This window comes from Pseudorca crassidens, chromosome 11 (genome assembly GCF_039906515.1).
Source record: "Pseudorca crassidens isolate mPseCra1 chromosome 11, mPseCra1.hap1, whole genome shotgun sequence".
NCBI lineage: Eukaryota > Metazoa > Chordata > Mammalia > Artiodactyla > Delphinidae > Pseudorca > Pseudorca crassidens.
The window spans coordinates 45,355,555-45,379,229 of record NC_090306.1 but is presented as its reverse complement, the minus strand read 5'-3'; positions in this window follow the sequence as shown (position 1 = coordinate 45,379,229).

Genomic DNA, 23,675 nt, shown 5'->3' with positions numbered 1-23,675 from the left:
CAGGTCTCAGGTCTAGACCAGGACCATCAGCCCACCTCTGGGCCCCCAGACTTCACTCACCCCAGGCAGCAGAGTCACAGGCCTGACCCTGGGATCCCAAGTCTGGCCCTGAAATGTGTGGGAATTGTGACAAGGTGAGATGGCCAGGCCTTCCAACGACCACTCTGGTTAAGGCCAGGTGAGGAGTGGTTTCCCCACCTTAGCCTGGGAGTCAGGGTGGTCAGAAAAGGGGCCAGGGCTCACCGTGATAAGACCCTCCATCTCCCCGACCACCAGTGGCTCAAAGAAGGAACAGAGGTTCCCAGACAAGTGTCCAGAGTGAGAGAAGACGCCCAGGCAGGAGGGCAGGGAGCAGGTGGGTGGCCTTCACGGGCAGGGAGGAGCCCCAAACCCCAGGCCAGCCCAGTGTGGCATGGGGCCCCTGCTTCAGCTAATACCCAGGCCCTAGAGAGTCTGGGGCTCAGCTGCAGAATGCCACCTCCTTGGGCCCCCGCCTGAGCACAGACGGTGGAGGAGGTCCTGCCACCACCTGGAGTCTCCAGCCGAGGCCTTAGCCGAGCGCAGTTCACCGGAAAGGGAGAGGACAGACCCAGCAGGACACCACAGGGCAGACAACCAAATCCCTAAAACCCTCAACCAGCTGCGACCATGCCCGACCCCAACGCAGCCCAAAGTAACCCCAAACTGTGCGCGACGCTCACCCGGGCTTGCCCCACCCCCACCCTGGACCCATGGCCGGATTGACACTGCGCTTACCCCAACCCTAAGGCCAAGTGTGACCCGTACCCAACCTTACCCCCAATCAACTTCACTCCAAACCTGGGTGCTTCCCTATGCCCAAAACTTACCCCCTTTGCAAAACTCAGCCCTAAAGCAATCCCATCCCAAACCCCGGCTCTGACCTGCACCCACTCTCAGACTTTTGCCCGAAATTCCAATGTCAGCCCAACTGCAGCCCCAAACCTACAACATTCCTCCAAACTCTGCCTTCCCAGGCCCTCCCTTAATCCTAACCCGTATTCCACATCCCAGTAGCACCCCACGCCCTGTCTCTACTCTCACCACCGACCCTACCCCAAGCTCCCCAAACCCCAACCTCCCCACAAGCCCACTTCCACCCCACCCGCCCCCATTAAGCCCACCCTGTGTCCATTTTCTGACAATCAGAGACCCCTGCTGAGCCCTGGAGTGTCAGGTGGGGCATACGTCCAGGGTAGTGGGTCAGGTCCCACATGCCCAGGCTGGGAGTCGAGGTAAAAGGGCAGGGGCTGTGGACAGGACGTGCCCCCAGTAAGAACGGCAAGCACTCTGCCAGTACCGTGAGCCCTGCACCCAGTGGCCCCATGTGAGGACTTGTGTGGGGTGGGGAGGGCGTCATTCAGACTCTGGGCCTGCCCTAGCACGCCTGTCCTCCCAGCTGAAGTGGGGGCTCTGCTCAGAGCAGTCCAAGGGCTCACTGTGCCCACCCGGCCCAGAAACCCACCGCAGTACAGCCCCCAGCCCACTCCTCTACCCCAGACCCTGGGGTACCCACACCTCGGGGAAGGGAGTCAAACCCAGGCCCCTGAGACTTGTGCCAGCACCCCTACCCCCTGTCCCTGGTCTATAGGCCCAGTAGGCTGAGTTCGAGGCCCTCCCTCTGCAGTCGGGGGGAGAGGGAGCAGGGATGCCTGGCTGGTATCAGCCGCCACCTCCTGCCCCCAGGCCCAGGCCGCATTCCCAGCAAGCCAGGACCTGCCACCCGGTAAACAAGCGCACTCAGCACCTCCCAGACTCCAAGGTCGCTGCTGCAGCCAGATGAGGTCTCTCCCTCAGCTCCAGCCTGAGGCCTTCATGCTGCAGTTCCTGTCACAAGACTCCCCAGGACGTCTCTCAAGCAGGCCCAAGCACCCCGAACCCCTCAGGCCGCCACAGCCTTCTCTCACCCACTCAGCCCTGCACCCCAGAGACCCTGCACCCATGGTGGCAGCATGATCCTGAGTGGGTCCTTTCCTTAGCCTGCCACTCCCTGTCAGAAGACCTGGCCCTGAGTGGGCCCGTCAGGAGCTGTGGCTCCACGCCCCCCACCACAGTGGGCAAGGGAGACCCTGAGAGGTCGTAACGCATCACACCTCACCTAGGAGGGTTAGGGGGTAAATTCCTTGCCCCACGTCAGGCCTCAGCCGGTCCAGGGCTCGCTTCAGAAGCCTGGATGAGCGTGCGGGGCCTCTGGAAGCAGTGGGAGCTAGAAGACGCAGGGGACTCAGGGATGGGGAAGGCAGGACCAGGCCCCCCGGGACAGGGCCTCCCCAGACCTCGGCCCTGGAAGCTCTTGCAGTCATCCAACCTGATTCCCTATAACGCAGTCCAAGGGGAGAAGGATCTTCTCCTCTCCTTCCCTCCGGGCACCAGCCAGGTCTGGACCCAGGCGCCTCTGGCCTGGCGCCCACTCTTTCCCACCCCTGCTTCTCTCACTGGCTCTGACCCTGCCCTTCCCGTGCTCAGCAGAGGGACCCAGCCCTCCCTCGCCCGGGGGTCCGGGCTACCCAGAGTCTCCCCACAGCTCCCCTGCTGCCCGTGGAATTCACGCCAGGACTCCCACAGAGTGTCAACCCACCCATCCCAGCATCCAGACCCCTGCTGCTCTCCACCTGCCCCTGCCCGGGCCACGCTGGCCCCTTACGCTCTCCAGAGAGGCCATGTGGTGTCAGCCTCCTGGCTTTGCTCAGCTGCCCCACAGCCTGGAGAGCCCCCCCTCCACTTCCAGACAGGAAGCAAACCCTATCTGTCCCTCAAGCACCAGCTCAAAGGCAGCCAGGACTCCTCTCAAGCAGGCCCATCTCCTGCCTGCCTCGCCAGGGACGGAAAGCTGTGGCCGGATGCTCTGTGCCCTTGGGAAGCAGGAGATCAGGGGTGGCAAAGACCCAGCACAAAGCTGCAGGACAGGGGAGGTGGACGTGCCCTCAGAGACTGAGCACAGTGGTCTGGGCCTGGGCTTCCCGGAAGGGGACTCCTCTTGGAGGAGATGGGGCTGTGATTTCACGGTGGTCTTGTCTGACACCTCCATCCCTCCCCACCCGGCTTCAGGCCACTGGGTGGCAGCTGGGGGCTAGCGCTTCCCACCTGGAGCTCCAGTTGTCACGACAGTTTTGTGACATTGATGTTACTGTCCCCATTTTACTTACTGGGACACTGAGGCTACAACAAGGTAAGGGACTGCCTACGTGGCAGAGTGGGAATTAGATCTCAAAGCCCACCCTCCAAAGAACTAAAGACTTGCCACAAGTGGGTGTGAGTAGGGCCCCCGGGGGAAGGGCCAGGAGGGTGGCAGAGCCGAGGCCAGACTTTCACCTAAATCGTTGAAACCCGACAGCGGGGTCCCCGGGCCTGGGGGAGCAGCCAGTACCCCAGGGCTCCTCCACAGCCCGTAAGCGACTGATGCCCCGCCCCACCCCTCACATTCCAAGTGTCAACCCAGCACCGCGGAACGCACCCACGCACCTCAAACCCGCCCCCGCTTCCGCCCCCACTGTCCACATGCAGGCCAACCAGACCGGCTGCACCAGCCCCGCCGCCACCCAGAGAGGCTCCAGCGTCTCCCCGCCCCCACTCGCAGCCGGCGTGAAAATATTCCGTGGCGCACTAGCGCCCCCAGCTGACCATTGTGGGACAGGCAGGGCACAGGGACCCAATCCAGGCACCAGGCCAGAAGGAGGAGTCCTGCGTGCCCCAGGATCCCTGCCCGCCCACCATTCCTCGACCTCCCTGAGCGCCCAGGGTCAAGTCGGAGGGGGTGAGCAAGGAGCAGAGAAGAGGAAAGGGCGGGCCTGGGGACCGCATTAGCACAAACATGGAGGGGAGAACAGCAGGGCCTGAGGCTGATGGGTGGGTGGAGTGTGGGTTTCTGCCTTGGACTTGGTGATGAATCAGGCCCGGGGTGGAGAAGGGAGAGTCGAATGGGCCTCCCAGATTTCTGGCACCGGCTGGGTGATGGTCAGAGCTACAGGTGAGAACAGGTCTGGGACAGTGGCTGAAGGACTTGTCTTGGTCATGTAGGCCTTGAGGGACCTGAGCGCCATCCTGTGGAGACCAGCAGGAGGTGGTCTGGAGAGTCCGTGGACATGGCAGGGAGGCAGGGACATTCATTACAGCGCTGGTCCCCTCTCTGGCTTCTGACCCATCCTTGGGCAAGTCTCTCAATGGGCTTGGTGTGGATTAGCTGCTCCTAGGGTCCCTTCCTGTTCTTGTACTTGTCATTACCTGCCCAGCCTCCCTCTGCCTGGGCCTCAGTCCCCTGCAGAGCCCTCCTAAGAACGCACTGAGGACATAGATAGTATTAACTCCGTTTATTGAGCACTTACTAAGTGCTAGGCACTGCGCTAGGTGGCCTCACCAGCCTGGGGGTGAAAACTGGCCACTTTGACATCAGTGCCCAAATCAGAGGGGCTCCTGGGCCCCACCCATGTGGCCCCCAAGGTACTTCCAGGGCCCCCAGGGATGCTGCCTTCCCCACAGACAGGCACATGTCAAGGCACCCTGCCTCAGTGGCCAGTGTCATCCGTGAGAACGCTGCTCTGGACAGCTCTCCATCCCCCACCCGTGGCCCGCTGAGTCTCAGACCTCAGAGCCTTACGTGGGTCTGCGGCAGGGTGCTGAGGAGGAATAATTGGGGGCGGGAGGCAACGCTTCCCTCTCTAACCATCATGCTCCCCAGGCCTCAAGGTCACACTGTTTAGGCCCAGAACCTCAGAGGCCTTCAAAAAAATGAGGCTCCAGGCTTCCCTGCTGGTGCAGTGGTTAAGAATCCGCCTGCCGATGCAGGGAACACGGGTTCGATCCCTGGTCCGGGAAGATCCCACGTGCCGCGGAGCAACTAAGCCCGTGAGCCACAACTACTGAGCCTGCGCTCTAGAGCCCGTGTGCCATAACTACTGAGCCGGCGTGCCGCAACTACTAAAGCCCGCACGCCTAGAGCCCAGGCTCCGCAACAAAAGAAGCCCCCGCAATGAGAAGCCCGTGCACCGCAACCAAGAGTAGCCCCCGCTCGCCGCAACTAGAGAAAAGCCCGCGCTCAGCAACAAAAACCCAACGCGGCCAAAAAAAAAAAAAAAAAAAAAAAAACGAGGCTCCTTCATCCCCTGGTGCCAATCCCCTGAACCCCTCTCTCTGAAAGGACCCCACAGCAGCCCTCCAGGCTGGTGGGACTGGCCCTGAGCCTGCTCCATCCACTGTCTCCCTCCCCCCTCTCTTGCCAGACACCTCGTACACAGACTTCCATCCTCTTGCCAGCCCAGACACCAAATACACCCTATACTATCATTACTATGCCCTATACTGTACCATGTCCTCTATGCTATACTATATTCTATATTATTCCTATCATAGTAGGAGGCGGAGACTGAGGGTCAGAGAGGTTAAATTATCCGCCCAGGGTCAGACAGATAGATTGGAACAGAGGCACATCCCACCCCGACCACTCAGGGTAATGCCTGGCATAGTACGAGGCCCTTTGTGAGCTGACTCCTGCCTGCTGGCCTTTGCAGACCTGGCTCCCAGGTGCCTTCTCGGTGAGGCTGAGTGAGGTGCCCCTTCTCCGTGCTGACCCCACATGTAACACTTTTCATTCATTCATTTAATAAACAATTATGTGGCATCCACTACGTTCTAGATGCTGTGGGGAGTATAAAAACCTGGCCCTGGCCCTCCCTTCTCTCCCCTCTCCCTCACCCCTCCCACCCTTGACGAGGGAGCTTCTCCTGTTGCCCTCAGGCCTCCCCAGCCCTTCCTGTCTCTCTTACAACCTCAGGGAGGTGAGGGCTTCAGCAATACTTAATTTGCATTTCACTTAGAAACGTGACCACCAGGCAGGGCCACCAAGTCCCGCCTTCAACCAGGGTCCCCTCTGCTGCATCCTGTGTAGCAGGTGCCCTCAGCTTTCATATCTCCAGGGCTCAGGAGCTCACCCTCTCACCAGGAAACCCAGCCCATGCTTGGACAGCTTAGCCAGACACCATTCACCTCCCTGTTAGTCCCTGCCTGGACTTCTCTGAAGCCACGTGGAACACAGCGGCTCCCTCCTCCATGAGATGGGGCCGGGGGGGACAGAAATGGCTTACTAAGCACCTGCTCTGTGCCAGGCACTTGGGGTGCAGAGGCAAAGAGTATGCTGGTTTCCTTGCCCTTCGGTCACGTGACAAGTCCCTGCAATACAAATTGAAAAGGAAAAGAACAGCGAATTTTATTGAGCACTTACTATGTGCCAGACAATGTTCCAGTGCACTTTATGTGAAATAAAATCATTTAGTTGTCCCAAAAGCCCTCAAAGCTGGGCTCTGTTAATTACATTCACCTATGCATTGGCCCAAAGTCTTGCAGACACTATGGTGAACCAGAGTTCATGCGCAGAGGAGCAGGCTGCTGGAGTTAGCAACTAACTGCCTGTTTTAAGTGTTGGCCAGAGTTTCGCTTCTCAGTTTAAAGGGTTTCTCTCTTCCATCATCTCCAAAATACAAAATGCCTCTTCTCCCCAAAATGGCCCGCGCAGGTGGGAAGAGGCACAGTCCTCTGGCGCCATCTAGGGGCAGAAAAATGCATTGCAGAGGTTTAAGTGCCGCCGCGGTGGGCGCCCCCGCCTGGTAGGGACCCAGAGGGACTAACTGCAAAAAAAAGATCCTATTAGGACGTCAGGCACCTCCCACCTCCCACCACGTGGGTTGAGTACTGTAATGATGACTGCACACCTGCTTCATCTAGTTGCCAATCAGAAGACGGCTCCCTGTAGAACTGTGTCCCTAAAACGTTATTGTTTCTTTGCGGGGGGGGGGGGGGTCCCAAGCCCTTTTTATATGAACACAGGTGACTTTAAGAGTTCTGCAATCTGATGCTCTGACAGACAGCTTCGTACAGTCCCTGAGCACTGTTAGATTGTCCCTGATTCTGGAGTTAGGTAGACTTGAAACAGAGACCTTACTGGGGGATGCATGTAAGGGGGTATCACTCACAATACTGGCAACATTCTTTTCCTTAGGATGGGGGTGGGTACATGGATGTTCATTTTACTATTTGTTAAACTTTGTCTATAATTTTTTATAGATATGAAATATTTTATTTAAAACGTATTAATTCTTTTAGACAAACTTCCCAATGTTTGAAACCAACTCTATTATCGCCCAGTTGTACCCACAATGAACCACAGTGAAACAACCCTGGAGGCAGGCCCCTAGGGAAATTTCAGTTTCTGACCCCCACACCAGCCACCCAGAGAATAAAACCAAGCCCTGAGGCCAGGAAGCTGCATGCAGCTCTACCCTGAGAACTCTGCCCCTTGAGCTACCGAAGCTTAATGTGAAAGAACTACAATGGATGTTTCACTCATTTGAAAAATAGTTAGTAAGCACTTACTATGAGCTAAACACTGTGTGAGGTGCTGGGAATCCAAAAGTGAGCTAGGCATGGCTCCTTCCAGCAAAGAGGTGACCCTTTCGGAAATGAGTTCTGACCATAAACAGCAACAGGACAAGATGGGGGGTGGGAGCTGCCATAAGAGGGAAGGAGGAATACAAAATGATCACGTCTACCTTGGAAAATCTGGGAGGGCTGCCAGGAGGAAGAGGCATAGAGCTGGGCCTTTAAGAGCACTAGAGGTTGGCTGCTGGAAGGAAGAGACTCATTCCAGAAGGAGGGAACAGGGTCAGGAAAAGCCCAGAGGGAGAGGATCCAGGGGTAGGTTTAGGGAACAGCAAGAAAAAGATGGATTTTAGAAAAAGAATCCTGGATTCTCAGGCGGGACAGGTAGTTTGGTTTGCCATAGTGGCAGGCCTGGAGTGGGTCTAGACTTGACTCAGGAGGAGTGGGGAGCCATGGCAGGTGTTTGAGCAGGAGAGTGCCCCATCAGAGTTGCAGCTGTGTGCTAGGTGCTCGGAGCAGGGAGCAACTGAAGCTGACCAGTGAGCTGGCGGCGTAGGCCTGTGCTGGGAGGGGCGCGCAGAGGGAGAAAGGATTGCCCCTTCGGGTCTGTCTCTGCCAGTGAGTCTGTGCAGGGTCAGGAGTCATGTGGCTGACCCTCCCGCCCGCCCACCCACCCCACCAGAGGAGGTGGGAGTTAACCAGCCCAAAGCAGTGTGTGCGCAGCACCCACTGGGCCCTGAGGGGCCACAAGAGATGCAGGACAAGAAGCCCAAGCCCGCCCATAGGAGCCAGGGGCAGCTCCCTGGAAAGCTGCCTCTATGAGGTGGAGCTTTTAGGAGCCCACTGAGCCCTTTCCTGCCACCCAAAAAATCCCCCCCACCCATCTACTCGCTAAGGACTGGTCTCACCACAAGAGATGCATTGCTTAGATCCAAACTTTAGTCCTTGTAGTAGATTGAATGGTGGCCCCCAAAAGATATGCGAATCTGTGAATCTGACCTTATTTGGGAAAAGTGTCTTTGCAGATATAATTAAGGATCTTAAAGTGAGATCATCCTGGATTATCCAGGTGGACTCTAAAGCCAACGACAGCTGTCCTGATAAGAGAGAAGGGCCTTCCGTAGCGGTCCAGTGGTTAAGACTCTGTGCTTCCACTGCAGGGGGCGCAGGTTCGATCCCTGGTTGGGGAACTAAGATCCCACATACTGCGTGGTGCAAAAATAAAAAATAAAATAAAAATTAAACAAAAAAATGTTTTTTAAAGTTTTGGAAAAGGAGGCATGGATACATAGAGAAGGAGAAGGTGATATGAAGGCAGAAGCAGAGATCGAAGCAATGCAACCAGAAGCCAGCTGTTATTGCTATTATACTGATGCACAGAGAGGTTAAGTGATTTGCCAAGGGTCACACAGCTTCTGAGTGATGGAGCTGAGATCAGTAGCCAGGTTCCTGCCCACACCCTGAACCATTACAGGAGCCTCTCCCATCAGCTAACTGCTCCCTGCTTTGCCTCTCTCACAACACTGCTCTGTTTCCTTCTTTCTGAGGACAGCCTTGTAACCAACGTCTTTCTGCCCCAGCTGCTGGGAAAATCGAGTCAACACTAACACCCAAGTACAGCAATGGGACTACCCTCCATAGTCCCACCAGCTTTGTTTTCTTCCCAATCAAGGGGCCTTATTTTTCTATTTTATCATTAATGATAGCCTGCTTCTTTCTAGAGAGAATGCGGAAGGCATTCTTAAAGACGTGTATTAAAGCATGTATTAAAGACGTAGCAGTAAGACCAACACAGAGAACTAAAATGCTGGGCCCGCAGGAAACAGAGATTATACAAGGCTGACCGAGTGGCCACAGATGCTGTGATTAAGCGTCCGGGCAGCCAGGGCGGAAGAGGAAAGCTGGTCTGTTACTATCTGCAGGAAGCAGCCTCCTTTCTCAGTGGGAACAGAGTTTTTCCCTTATAATAAACTCAAGTGAAAGTTGCTCACATGGTCCTTGGTATAGGGAACGCTGAGTGCTGTGATCCACTGACTACGTCCTGAAATACTATTTTTGCAGCAAAAGGAAAGTGTATTTCGTGTGACTCTTGGCCAACGTCAAGGGCACCGCACTAAGCCACACTCAGGGAGGGAGAGTCATCCGAGAGAGACCAGCATGGTCCAAGGACGGACTGGCCAGAACTCGGAGCCCCAGGCCTGGATGGATGGCTCAGCCCTTCAAAGCTGTGGCCTAAACATCCTCCACGGGCTTCGGTTTGTGAAAAATCGTGTTCCCCAAGAGCAGGCTCTAGTCTTTCCGTGTCTGCAGTGCCGCTCCCGGCTCACTGCCGTCAACAGCTGAGCCGGTTGGAAAGGCGGGCAGAAGGATGGTTGGGGACGACACCACGCCCCCTTGCCTAGTGCGGCGGACACTTCCTTCGCCCCCCCACGTCTGCTCTCCCCTTCTGTAGAAGCAGTGGAGCCCTGATTTGTCACCGGGCACATGGGCGCCCTGGTGTTTCCCAGCACCCCGGGCAGCTGGCCGTGGTCATGCAATAGGACAGCCAACAGGATGTGAGTGGAGGTCATGAGTCCAGCCTCCACTTTGGGGAGACACCCTCTCCCTGTCTCATCCCCTCCCGCTGGCTGGAAGCCAGAGGTGGGGTTGGCAAGTCAGCGTGGATGGAGCTCGCCTGTCAGCGTGTAGAGCAGCAAGACAGAAAAAGCCTGAGACCTGATGCTCTGCAGCTGCTATGCCGGTCCTCGATGTTCCTACCAGGACGGTTCGGGACAGAAAACCAAGTTCCATCTGCTTAAGTCACTGACATTTTGAGTCTCTGATGCATGGAGAATGGATAGCCCAACTAATACCCCAGGGAACCTGGGAACTCAGGTGAAAAGCCACCGTCTTTTGTCCCTGGGTGCTGGGTTCAACCAAGCAGTCTCCCTGAGGCTGGTTCCCAAGGAGGAGGATGGCTGTTCCCACTGAGGCTTTTCACGCATTACCTCATCCTCACAGCAACCTTGCAAGGACCTACACGCTGTCCCTGTTTGGCAGATGGGGAAACTGAGGCTCAGAGACATGACCAAACCTGCACAAGGGCTCAGAGCACTGAGAGGGGGAGCCAGTCTCAAATCCAGGTCTGCCTGCTCCAGAGTCTTTGCTGCCCTGACAGAAATGAGAATTGTTCACCACTGAACCAAATGCAGACACGCTGTTCTCGAGCGGGAGAGACCCGTGTCTGCAGGAAATGCCTTGGTAAGCCTGCCTGGCGTCTGAGCTCAGACCCCCCAGGTCTGCGTGACAGGTTGTGACCGTCGGTCGGCAGGGCTCACCAAGCACCGTGGGGCTTCGCAGCCCTACTGAGGCCTGGTTCCCCCAAAAACCCACTGAGTGCGGGGCGTGGCGGGGACCCCCCGGGAGAAGGGCCCTCGTGTGGGCAGTGACCCAGGCTGCAGTCAGCTGCCGCAACGTTTCAGACCTCCTCCAACTTAGTAGCATAAATAGCACCCGGTTTATTGTGCTTACAGAGTCCAGGGGTCAGGGCGCTGGGACAGGGTGTGCTGGGGGTGGAGGCTGCGGCCTCAGTGCGGAGGACCCGAGGGGCCGAGGGTGACTCAGATGGACGTCCGGGGCTAGAATCATCCTCACTCCAGCTTCTTTCTTCACGTGTCTGGACCAGACGATTCAAAAGCCGACCTGGGCTGCCGCTGTCAACTGGAGGGTCCACGCAGGCCTCTCCACGTGGCTGTTCACAGCATGACAGCTGGGTCCCAAGAGGAAGTGTCCGGAGAGGGTCATCGGGAAAGCAGCGTTCCCAGAGGCCCAGGCCAGCGCTGCCTGGTTTTTATGACCTAACCTTAGATATCATATGGCATTGCGTCCACTGTGCCTGTTGGTGAAGTGGTCTCAAGCCTACCCACTTTTAGGGAGGGGACATAGATCCCACTTCAACGGCAGGAGTGTCAAAGAACTGGGGGCCATATTTTAAGCTGCCTCGTCCCATAACACCTGAGGGTATCTCTTCAGTCGACTTACCTGTATGATTCCAGAGTGTTCTAATGTCAAAAAATAACTCCCCTTCCCATAGCGGATGCCCAGAATTCCCCTGGAGAATTGATCTTGAAGTGACTTTATTCTAAAACAAGCCCCCCGCCCCCCGCCCAGCCCCAGCCTCCATGGGGACTGTGCTATAGGCCTGACCCTCCTTATGCCTCAGGGTCGGCAGGTGGGCTCACCAGGTCTTTCCAGAGAGCAGCAGTGGCTAAGAGAGGAAGAGGGAGCACCTGGGCCATTGTGTTACACCGGAAGTCCATCCTTACTGGATGCCCGGGAAGGGGGAGGGAAGGAAAGAAGGGGGGGTCCTAAGGTCCAGGGGTAAACTTGGCAATGTCACCATTTAGCTGGTCCTCTCACAAGCGTCTGCCTCACCCCCACCTATACCCACTGCCCCACATCCCACTGGCTTCTGAGAAACAGGACTCCTGGCCAACGCTGTCCCTCTGAGGGTCCCTCCCACTCCTATCCCCCAGTCTGGGGTCGCCCTCTCTCTTTTAGAGCCAAAGATGTTAGGAGCGGATTCAGCATTGTTTTCCATTCAAACCAGCCTCCTCTGAATACTTACTGTATCAGCAGTGTAGGAAACAAGCCAATCTAGGTTAAGAAAAGGGGGTGGGATTCAGGGAATTAGATGCTCATAAAAGCATGGGTGGAGGCAGGAAGCTGGAGGCTTCCAGTGGAATTGTTGAGTTCAAGGACACACCAACATACCACCAAGTCACCACCCACAGAGCGGGAATTGCTTCAGCAATGGCCCCCACGGCACCTCCGCCTTCCAAGTCTTGCACAGGTGCATCTCTTTGGCTCTACCTAATGCACTCTAGCTGAAGGGAGTCTGAGAAGGGCGGTTTTTGGCTTTCTGGCCTCCACAGTGCAAAGGGCGCATTGAAAGAAGAGGGGATGGATGCTGAGATCCAGGGCACCGTACCCGGCACAGATGACAAGGAAGGAGTTTGCTGGACCCATGCCCCTCCTCTCAGGCACCTGCAGAAGGTGGGGTCTCTCATCTCCCCAGCACGTGTCCCCTGATTTATTTTTCCTGCTATTGCTGTGTCATCTCTAGAGCCATCAATCGCCCTGTGGGCTTCCTGACCTGATGTAAGCTGACGTCCTCTCTGCTGCAAAGTAGAAGGAGATGGGGTGACACTGGCTCCCTTTGCCACCGTGTCCCTTAAATCTCCCCCAAAGGCACATTTACTCCATAGGCAAATTTCTTTACTGAAACATTTACATAAAAGAGAATTACCTCTTCTGAGAGAAAACGGGTAACTCTCCAACTGACTTGGACTTTCCCTTGTGGCTCACTAAGGAATGTACCTAAAGACGAGGGCCTTTCCAAGGAAGGGACTTCCCTACACAGTGTACCCCCTCCCACCTCTACCTCTCCCTCCCTCCCTCTCCATCTAACATCTGCCTCTTCCCGCAGGATCCTCCCCCCTGCACCTTCCTTCCTAAAGCCGCAGTTCTAGGTCCTGCAGACTTAAAGAGTGTCCCCCGCTTCAGTGGGGTGGGGAGAGGAAGCAGTGCCTGGCTGCCTATCCCTACAAGCCCTGGGGGGTGGGGGATGGCTTGGAGGAAGTGGGGTGCAGTCCGGCCCGACATTGACTGGAATCCTCCCATTGGGCTCCTTTTCATGATTCCCATTAGAGGGAGCTAGACACCCACCAGTGCCTTTGCAGGAAGCTCCAGCCTAGAGGGGCACGGGAGCATCTCCCAGGGACCAGAAGTTTAGACAAATGAGATTCAGAGGAAGAGCATTCCCACGTTTTCAAGGTGCCTGTCCTGCTCCAGAGGTCATCGGGTCCCCATTAATCCGTCCAGAATCCTTCATTTCTTCCTGGTCCCCCAAGGCCTAATGGAATCAGAAGAGAAGGACTCTGGCCTGGATTACCTTCTTTGGTTCAGAGCTTCCCTGGGAAGAAATGAGGGTTCTTTCAACTTCCCTAGCACACTTTCAGGGTGTCTTGGGAGCTTAGACAAGGGGTTTTAAGCTGAGACAGACAGCCCTCCCTCATTCCCACCACTGCATAAGTTAGGGGGTACGGGGGGTCGGGGGAACATAGTAAGGGGAACACGGGGCGAGGAGAGTTTTGCCGTGGGGCTCCTTGGAAAGTGCCTTCCTTGCCCTCCTAAGAGAGCCTCCCAAACCCATCCTCCCTCTCTCCCAGGACCTGGACGGGAAGCCACAGCCCAGGGAGCTGCTGTGCCCTCTTGGGCCACACGAGGGCGCCAGTCGCAGGTGGATGCTGCACCACATCTGCCTGGAGAGAGACCACTGACTCCCCAGGCCTTGACAGACTGAGCCCGCATCAAACCAGCGCTGAAGTCCATCCTTCCTCTACACTGACCAGTTGGTGGAGCTGAAAAGCTCCCTTCACTGCTTAGCCCAGTGTGAGTGAGGTGTGTCCTTGCAGGTGAAAGCTTCCTGCTAACTCCAGGTGCTTCTCAGGACTGTGTTCCCCAGTCTCTTCTGACCCCACCCCCAATCACCACCCCTACTACTGGGCTAGACGTGGGGAGTGCAGATAGGAAGGAAGCACAGCCGGACTCACAGAGAGACAGACAGACAAACTGTCCCCAGAGTGCTGAGTGCTGCAGTACAGCTGTGCTCTTGTGAGCGTGACCTGGCAGGTGTGGGTTCCTGGGGTGGGCGCTACAGAACCCCAAACAAGAGGTGTGTTTGAGCTGAGTCTGGGGTTATGCAGGTAAACAAGTGGCTCCAGGCTGCAGGACCAAGGGCGCCCAGGCATGAAGGCAGAAAGATGTCGACACAGGCAGGGAGCTACAGGGAGCTGGGGTGGCTGGAGCGGAGGGTGAATGTGGGGACAAGATGGGGGATGCAGCTGGACAGGTGCACCTAGACGGGGTGGAGGCATAAACTAGGTTAAGGAGACTGGACTTTATCCAGAGGGAAATGGACAATCAGGGAAATTATAGGCAGTAACGTGATTACAAGGCAATGCTGGCCAATAGAATTTTCTGCAGCGATAGAAATAGTCTGTATCTGCACTGTCCCATATGGGAGCCACTAGCCACCTGTGGCTACTAAGACTAAAGAACTGAAGATGTAAATTCTACTTGATTTTAATTAATTCAATTGTAGCCACAGGTAACTAGTGGCTACAGTCCTGGAAGTGCAGATCCAGAGGAAGGACTGGAAGGAAGATTTGGAGGCAGGGACATCGGTTAGGAGGCTATGGAAATGGTCCAGGTAAGGGCCTGAAGACAGTGGCAAGGACATGGAGAGGAGGGCACAGATGCTAGAGGTGGATGCTAGGAGGACTCCCAGGTGACCTGGGTGATGGGAGGCTTGCTGTATCATCACTGAGAACAGGGACCCAGGGTGAACAGAGGTGGAAGAGATGGCAAGGTCAACTTTGGACAAGCAGAAATTGAGATGCCTTGGGACATCCAGGTGTATGGGCATATAGTAGGTAGCTCTGTATGTGGCTCTGGTGCTCAGGAGAGAATTAAAGCTGGAGACAGAGATCTGTCAGTCACCAGTGGTCACAAACTGGCAACCCATGGGCCAGCGTTGGCCACAGGTGGAAGTTAGGATTGGCTCACACCATTTTTTAATGGATCCTACATTTTAAAATCAGTAGAATTCATATAAAAATCTGGATTTCCATCTCCTCTTGAACAATCAGAAGATCTGACACCATCAGGCCTGAAACCCTCATGCAACAGCCATCTCAGGTCCCTTAGAGGGGCACCCTACGTTTCCCACCTAGCCCTCGTGGGCACTGTATTTGGTCACCCGATAGCATATTTGGTAGCTATGGTAGATGGTTTTGAAAGAAACTCACAACAATCCCCCCATCCCACAGGCCCCTTTACCGTGGCCTTTGCCCCTTCTTTCATTAAGAATCTCTCAATTTCCACTATTTTAAATCCAGCCACACAACCAACATGACAACCACCAGCCGTAACCACAGCAGCCAGAGTTACACTCAGAAATTAAAGTTCAGAACGTATAACATGGTAAAAACATACCCAGGGGCTTCCCTGGTGGCGCAGTGGCTGGTGGCCCGCCTGCCGATGCAGGGGACGCGGGTTCGTGCCCCGGTACGGGAGGATCCCACATGCCTCGGAGCTCCTGGGCCCGTGAGCCATGGCCGCTGAGCCTGCGCGTCCGGAGCCTGTGCTCCGCAACGGGAGAGGCCACAACAGTGAGAAGCCCGCGTACCACAAAAAAAAAAAAAAAAAAACCATACCCAGGTTAGCTCAGATTCATCTAACAAAACATCTCTCAATCAATGCAGCCAACTTCCCCACAGAGCCAGCCCATCAGGCCTTCGAGCTTCCGAGGCTTGGCCCCCCGGTCCCCACTCCAGCCAACAGCCCAGGCCACCAAGCCTACTCTCTGGGCCAGTTCATTTTAGCCAACAAGGTTGCTGGCAGTAGAGATTGGTCAAACCAAAGCAAACAAAATAGCTATTCAAGGACTGGGCTTCCTTCGTGACAATCACGCTAAAGGGAAACCAGCCAAGATCTATTGTGTCGCAGGAGCCTCAGAGCACGGGGAACTCTGGGTAAAATAGTTGCGGCACACTGAAATTCTTGAATCACATTTGCATCCTGTATAAAATTCTTGTACATATTTGGCCATTGCTCCATGCAGAGATTTGTTTCACATAAGTAGTAGTTCCGAAATGTGTTTTTTTTAAAACTCTCTTTGGAAAAAGAAGTGAATTTAAATTTAGGAATGTGGCATTACAGTCCTTGGAAATAAAATTAATTTTATACTGTTGTTCTGACTAAAGGAAATGCACGATCCGAAGAGCCATGATTTATGCTTTTTTTCCAAAGTTCTTCTTCTCTTCCAAAGGGAAGGTTTTCAATGTTTCCCCAAAGGATGTTGGTTGGAATGGTGGTCCCATGGGAGGCTCCTTTAAAAAAAAAAAAAAAAGAGGAGGGGGAAAATCAATTCTTTGGTCAAATCTGCTGGGAAGTGCTCTGTGCTTCTCTTAGAGTCATCATAATATTAGCATAGCAATGCCTCTTACAGGAACTGCAATAAAGAAACAATTTTCACTTTGCCGAACGCAATAATCCCCTAATTTATTAGACCACAAAACCCTATTTTCAAGCAACACCCATTAAAGTCCCTTGAGGCTGGAGGATCATGGAACCCACTTTAAGAAACACCGCCTTAGCCACCGGGGGACGGGAGGTGGGGCATCAGCCTTGCTTTCTACCCAATGGTTTTGAAATAGTCATCATTTCTCCCAAGTGACAAAGGACAAACTATAGTTTCTACTTTTAATTCATTTCTCCAACAGTTCCTATAATATTTGGTGTCTGATAAAGACATTTTTAATGAAAAGATACGTTCAAATTTGGGACCAAACAGGCAGCACAATGTTCCTATTCACCTGCCACCTGTGCCTTTGAAGGGGCTGCTTCTGCTCCAGCCGTTTCCACAGCCTCTGGACCTCGCTCCCAGGTGCTGGAACACGCTGTTCCAAACTTCAGCCAATCACACAGCCCTGTCCTCTCCACCCAGCTTGCACACAGGAGGAAAAAATGTGCTTTTTTTTTTTGCAAACCCACGAAGAGTGATATCTAAAGAACGGACAGTATTGAAAGCATTTGGAGTTACTGGATTTCCTCACAAAACCTCATCGTTGCTAAATTCAAAACGTGAGCATGACGATACCCAGCAGTCTGCCGACTATCCCCCTTAAGCTTTGCCGCCGTTTCTCTAAAGCCTCCGTTCATGCCAGCAGCGTGTCCTATGATCGAACTCCAAAGTGCCTCAGCTGCGTTCTAGCGCATTTCTGCGAGCTAACACATCTTTCACTCGAGAGGACTAAGGGGCTAGAATCCATTTATACTTTCTCCCTCCTCCCCACGCTGTGATCAAAGAAGAACTTTAAATTCAAAATTTTGATTCATTCAAAAATCGATTTCCTCATAGCCTTCTGTGTGCAGTGAATGGGACAGCAAAAATCCCTATCCTATTGGAGCTGACATTTAAGCAGATGGCTCAGGCAGAGAAGTTTCCAGCTAACGTGGTAGCTCTTGTCATGACAGCCAGTCCAAGAAGGAGGTAAATCTACTTTTAGCTGGGTTGTTGGGTTCTTTTGTTTTGGGGGGTTGTTGTTTTTTTCAAATATTTATTTATTTGGCTGCGCTGGGTCTTAGTTGCGGCACGTGAGATCTTCGTGGGGCATGCGGGATCTTTTTTTAGTTGCAGCATGCAGAATCTTTAGTTGTGGCATGTGCACTTAGTTGCGGCACGCGGGCTCTTAGTTGTGGCATGTGGGCTCTTAGTTGCGACATGTGGGATTTAGTTCCCTGACCAGGGATCGAACCCGGGCCCCCGGCATTGAGAGCGCGGGGTCTTAGCCACTGGACCACCAGGAAGTCTCAGCCGGCTTGTTGTTTTGCAAGGAAGGGATTCAAAGTCAAATAGGAGGGTTCACATGGGCTGTCAACTGTGGGTGAAGAGCTGCTGTCATAGTGGTGAGGAGTCCAGGCTGCTGTGGGGAGAGAGACCCTGGCAGAGAAATGCCCTAGGATCTCCCCCCGTCCCCGTGGAGGGAGCAGAGACCCGGGCTATGGACACCTCCATCACAGACCCGTGAAGCCTGGGGGAGCAGACGTGCACAAGGCAAGTGACTGCAAGAGGAACACAGAAGGGACAGTGAGGTGAAACGTTAGGGACCCTCAAGTGGTACCAGGGACCGATTTAGTTAAGTCAGGTCGCCTACACAGCTTGGAACCCTAACTGGATCCTTTGTTAAAATACATCTTCAGCTTCCAGCAAAGTTCAGTGTGATCTGGGCCAGGGGAGGGCGGCAGCCACGGACAGGGACAGTATTCCAGCAGAAGCTGCGCCACTTTCTGGCCATCGGGGGATTCTTGGAGGAGAAGAGCATCAGGCAACGGAGGCTCCAGCCTGAGAGCTCTGGAGTCCGGCCCCCTAGGCATCCCTCTGTCCCCAGACACCGCTCCCCTTCCTGTGGGGCACGCCCCTTCCCACGCCCCTGCACCATCATTGCTGGGTTGCTCTCTGGTTGAGTGGAGCACATTCTTTGGTGGTTTCCTGAGAAAACGTACGAGAGAGGTGCATGTTCTGGGTCTCCGTGTAAGAGCAGGTCAGCCTCTCACTCATCCCCCCACCCGACCCCCTGACCTTGGCTCTCACCATGGCCCTGGTCCCTGGGACTCCTCGCTGTTTTCTCCTTAACTGTTTGCTCCTTCCTCAGGCTCCCAGCTCTTGCTGTTCTGTTGTCCAGAGGGCTTTTCCCCACTTACCTTTATTGCTCTTTCTCACTCCGGTCTTTACTCAAATGTCACCTTCCCCATGACCCCACTAAATACTTCAACCTTTCCCCCGCACTCTCTGTGCACCTCCATTTTGTTATTCTCCACAGCCCTTCTTACCACTTGTTATGAATTGCAACCCCCAAAAAACAGATGTGTTGAAGTCCTAAGCCCCAGGACCTCACATGTGACCTTATTTGCATTGCAGAGGTAATTGGTCAAATAAAAGTGAGATCACACTGGAATAGGGTGGGCCCCTAATCCAATATGACGGGTGTCTTTATTAGAAGAAAGATATTTGGAGTCAGGTGCACAGGTGTCACGTGGAGAATGCCACATGACAATGAAGACAGAGGTTGGAGTTACGCGGGTACCAGCCAAGAAACACCAAAGGGTACCAGCAAGCCACGTGAGCTCGGAAGAGTTCCCGACAGATCGCAGAGGGAGCATGGCCCTGCCGACACCTCGGTTTTGGACTCCTGGCCTCTATAACTGTGTGACTTTGTTATGGCAGCTCTAGGAACCCAATATGCCATCTGATATTCTCTGTTTTAAATTACCTGTATTAGTTATCATCCGCCTCACCTCACAAGAATGCCAACAGCACAGCGGCAGGGACTTTTATCTGTTTTGTTCGCTGCTGCATCCTCAGGGTCTAGAGCAGTGCCTGGCACAGGTAAGTGGTTTATAACACTAGTGGAATGAATGAATAAATGAAACCTATCATGCCTCTGTACCACTGAAGACTGGGTGCGTGGCTGCCTCTACCTCTCCCTTCCCACCCCTGTGTACCTCCTGTGAAGCATGGATGACCTTCCATCACACCACCCTTTAATGCAACTCCAGTCACCTGCCATCCACCCTACCTGAGCTACCTGGAACTGTTCCGTCTGGGTCAGCGTCGGGGCTGGACCCAGGGTCTGGCTGGTTTGGGTGCAGATGTCCCCCATAGCATCTGTTATAATCTGAGAAGTGAGAGCAAGTGGGAGTCAAGAAAGAGCCCTGGTGGTCCAGTGGTAAAGAATCTGCCTTCCAATGCAGGGGACGCGGGTTCAATCCCTGGTCGAGGAACTAAGATCCCACATGCCAAGGGGCAACTAAGCCTGTGCGCCACAACTACTGAGCTCGCACGCCTCATCTAGAGAGAGAAAAACCCTCATGTCGCAACTAGAGAGAAGCCCGTGCACCACAACAATAGATTCCCACGTGCCTCATCGAAGATCCCATGTGCCGCAACTAAGACCCGATGCAGCCAAATAAATAAATAAATCTTTTAAAAGAAAGAGCCCAGGGCCTGGGGCAGGGGAGCAGCCTCCTTCACCCGCAGGGCTGAGGGCTGAGCTGGAGGAATAGAAGAGGAGCAGAAAGGGAATCAGAGCTGGAGGGGGTCAGGGCTGAACGGTTCAGGACAGAGGCTGTGACGATGTCAGGCGGGCAAGGGCTCTTGCTGTTGGGTGAGGCTGAGACACGCGGGTGGGTGGGTGGGTGTCCTGAGAAGGGACACGAGACGTGTAACTGAACACTCGGATAGAGACTGCCAGGGGCGAGCCCAAGCTGGGGGAATGCCTGACAGGGACCCCCAGGCCTGAACAGGGGAAAGAGGCCAGCTGGGCAACGGGACGAGGAGGGTCAAAGGCCCAGAAGACACGGTGGAGAGCGGGCAAAGGCGACGAGAAGAGGGAGCAGAGACCCAAGAGGGCGGCAGCTTGGGGACCTCATTCTGGACTCCATCCTTGGAGCAGTGAAAACCCATGCTGGCAGGTGGCGATGGGGGCGTCCAAGAGGGAATGGCTCGACAGTCTACTCTTTTTTTTTTTTTTTGCGGTACGCGGGCCTCTCACTGTTGTGGCCTCTCCCGTTGCGGAGCACAGGCTCCAGACACGCAGGCTCAGCAGCCATGGCTCACGGGCCCAGCCGCTTCACGGCATGTGGGATCTTCCCGGACCGGGGCACGAATCCGCATCCCCTGCATCGGCAGGCGGACTCTCAACCACTGCACCACCAGGAAGCCCAGTCTACTCCTTTTTAAAAGACCGCTCTGGTGCCCATGGAGAAGGGGTGGACTGAGAAGCACCGACGGACGTGGGGCTGTGGGAGAGGTGAGGCTGGTGGCCAGAGATGGAGCAAAGCTTTCTAAGGGGTAGAATGGACCCCATTTGGTGATGGGTGGCTGTGCAGGGGAAGGAGGCGGTGACTCGAGGACAACTGCTGGGGAGGAGGTGGTCCCCTCGCGAGGATGCTGCGCCCGGAACAAAGGACTTCCTCCCTGACTTCCGCGCTCCCTCTCGCTCATGAAGCTCCCGCCACACCAGCCTCGTTTCAGTCCCTCAGACATGCCAATCTCACTCCCACAAGAGGACCTTTTGCCCCGCTGTCCCTCTGGCAGGAACACTGTGCCCCAGCCCTCAGCCTGGCTGGATCCCCGTCTGCCCAGGTCTCGACGCAGATGCCGCCTCCTCGGAGACGCTTTCCCTGACCACCTCCACCTACAGTCGGCCTGCAGGTCTCTGCCCCATTGCCCTGCTGTGTTACCATCCGCAAATGACCATTTGTTCACACGTCCGTCAAACAACCCCGCCCACTAGCACGTGGGCTCTGTGGCGGGGTCCCTCTGTCTCATTTACCACGTATTCCCCAGTGGCTGCCAGCGGAGCTGCTGAGGAAATCATCGCAGAACGGACCGGTGCGTTAACGCGGCGTTCAGGAGCCGGGTTAGGCTGGGGCTGCAGCTTTCAGAGCCGTGGCATACAGATGGCGATTTAAGCTCCAGGAGAGCGGGGGGCACCCAGGGCAAGAGGGCAGGGTAAGAGGAAGGCCCCGGACAGTCCTGAGACGCTTGGCATGCAAGCCCTGGGCGAGGAGAGAGGAGGTGCTGGCACGGGACCTTCAGAGAGAGGTGAGACTGGGACGAGGCAAAGCAAGACCTCCCCAAGGGCTTGTGGCTGGGAGCCAGGGAGCCTGGATTCAACTCAGGCAGGCGCTCCAGGGACCTGGGGCCCATTCCCTGAAATCCACATCACCTCGGGGGTTCCCCAAAGTTGGTGTTATCCTTACCCCACTTCACTAATGAGGAAGAGGGTCTCAGTTACCCAGTGAGTGGCAGATCCAGAGTGTGGACCCACTATTGCAATGGAGACCATGGTTTCAGCGTCTTCCCCCCGAGCTATCACGGCAGTCACGGGGACAGCAGTGAAGAGGAGAGGTCGGCAGCAGGTTGAGCGGCCAGGAGAGCAGCTGAGATAAGAACTGAAAAGCAGGTTCAAGCAACCATCCGGGGGTGGATCGTGACCGGTCAGCGCCGGTGTAGACAGGAGCCAGGCTGGAGAGGAGTGAGTGGGAGGTGAGGACGCAGGGACGGCAAGCGGGGGTAACTTTGGAGACGTTTGACACTAAAGATGAAGCAAGACACAGGGTAGTAACTGGAGGCGCCCTGGGTGCACAGGAGGGTTATTTTAAGGTGGAAGAAACCTGAGTGTTTTGAAGTTGGAGCCAGCAGAGAAGGAGTGGTTAAAGGAGCATTAAAAAAACTAAAGCGAAGCGGGTGAGGTGCAGAGGTGGAGAGAGCTTCCAGCGTGGCGGAGCATCCTGGTGCCTCCTTTCTGTGAGAAGCAAGAGGTGAGGGCATCTGAGCAGAAAATGGGAGATGAGGGGTAGGGTGGGAGCAGGGGCAGAGTGGAGAGTGGGTGTGGTCCGCAGTAATTCAGCAGAGCTGCCCGAAGCCGCAAAGGGTCCTGTGCGGGTCTGGTGACCATTCTTGGCGCCATCAGTCCACCCAGGGGTGAGGTGTTCTTTGGGGGCACTTGGCAGGCATCCAGGGCTGAGGTTGTGCCAGGAGGGCTCCATGCGAGGGGTGAGGTCAGGCAGTGGGCAAATGGGATTGGGGCAACGCACCACGGAGTCTGACCTGGAGGAGAAGGAAGTGGGGGTGGGGAGGCGCTGAGGGATAAGGAGGAAGTAGGGACAAATGAAAATGTTGAAACGCACAGAGTGAAAGAATAAAGGTGTGACATAGAGCACAGCAGCATCTGAAGCAGGGACTTCACAGACGGAGTAGTTTCCAGCCGTGTAAAGGTAAACAGGAACCGTGGGTGTGGGAGATGCGGCTCAGCCCTCCGGGCAGGACGCGGGCCTCACAGGGTCACTGCAGCTTGGAAGGGAAGCACAGTAACCACGGAGTAGGATGAGGTCTTCCGTGTGTGTGCTTTGTGTTGTTTCGTTTTGCCCAGGTGAGCCGTGTGTGTGTGTGTGTCTGTGTGTGTGTGTGTTAGAGCATTCACACATACAAAGGAGTAGACTATAGAATGGAAACCCATCCCTCTCCCTGCAACGGCTTTGCCGGCCCAGAGGGACCACGTTCCCCCTTTCTTCTGCATGGGGGCTCCTCCCCCATCACGCAGGCTTAGGGCGGTGGTGGGGAGGGGTAGCTCAGGGAAGCCATGTGGTCCAGAAAGAAGCCTTCCGCCCTCCCTCCCTCCAGAACTGCGGGGGGCAGGGGGAGGGGGCATGGACACGCCCCAGTTCCAAAATCCTTTGTTCCCCGACTCCCAAAATAGCTGGCTCCCCAGCTTCCCTCCCACCTCTCCGGGCGCCCCTCCTCCATGGCCCACCATGTCCTCTCACCCTGCCCTTAAGGGGTGTCCTGCTTGGCCTGCTCCCTTCTCCCCCCAACCTGGTCCCTTCCCACAGCTCCATCTTCTGCCTCTAAAGTCACCATGGCCTGGAAGCCCCCCTGCTGAGCCCCAGCCCCATCCACTGATTATCCACCTTGGACGCCCCCAGCGTGCTTCCAACCCAACACACCTGAGCTGGACGCATCACCGCCCCTCTGCCTGCGGCGTCCCCATCTGCAGCAGCCATGAGCCAGTCTATGGGCGCCCAGCCTCTGTTCACCCCAGGACTGAAACAGGATTAGATTTGGTAAGGCGACAGCCCTCTCCTTTAGGCCTTGTGGTTTGGGGTGTCTGAGTAGAGCA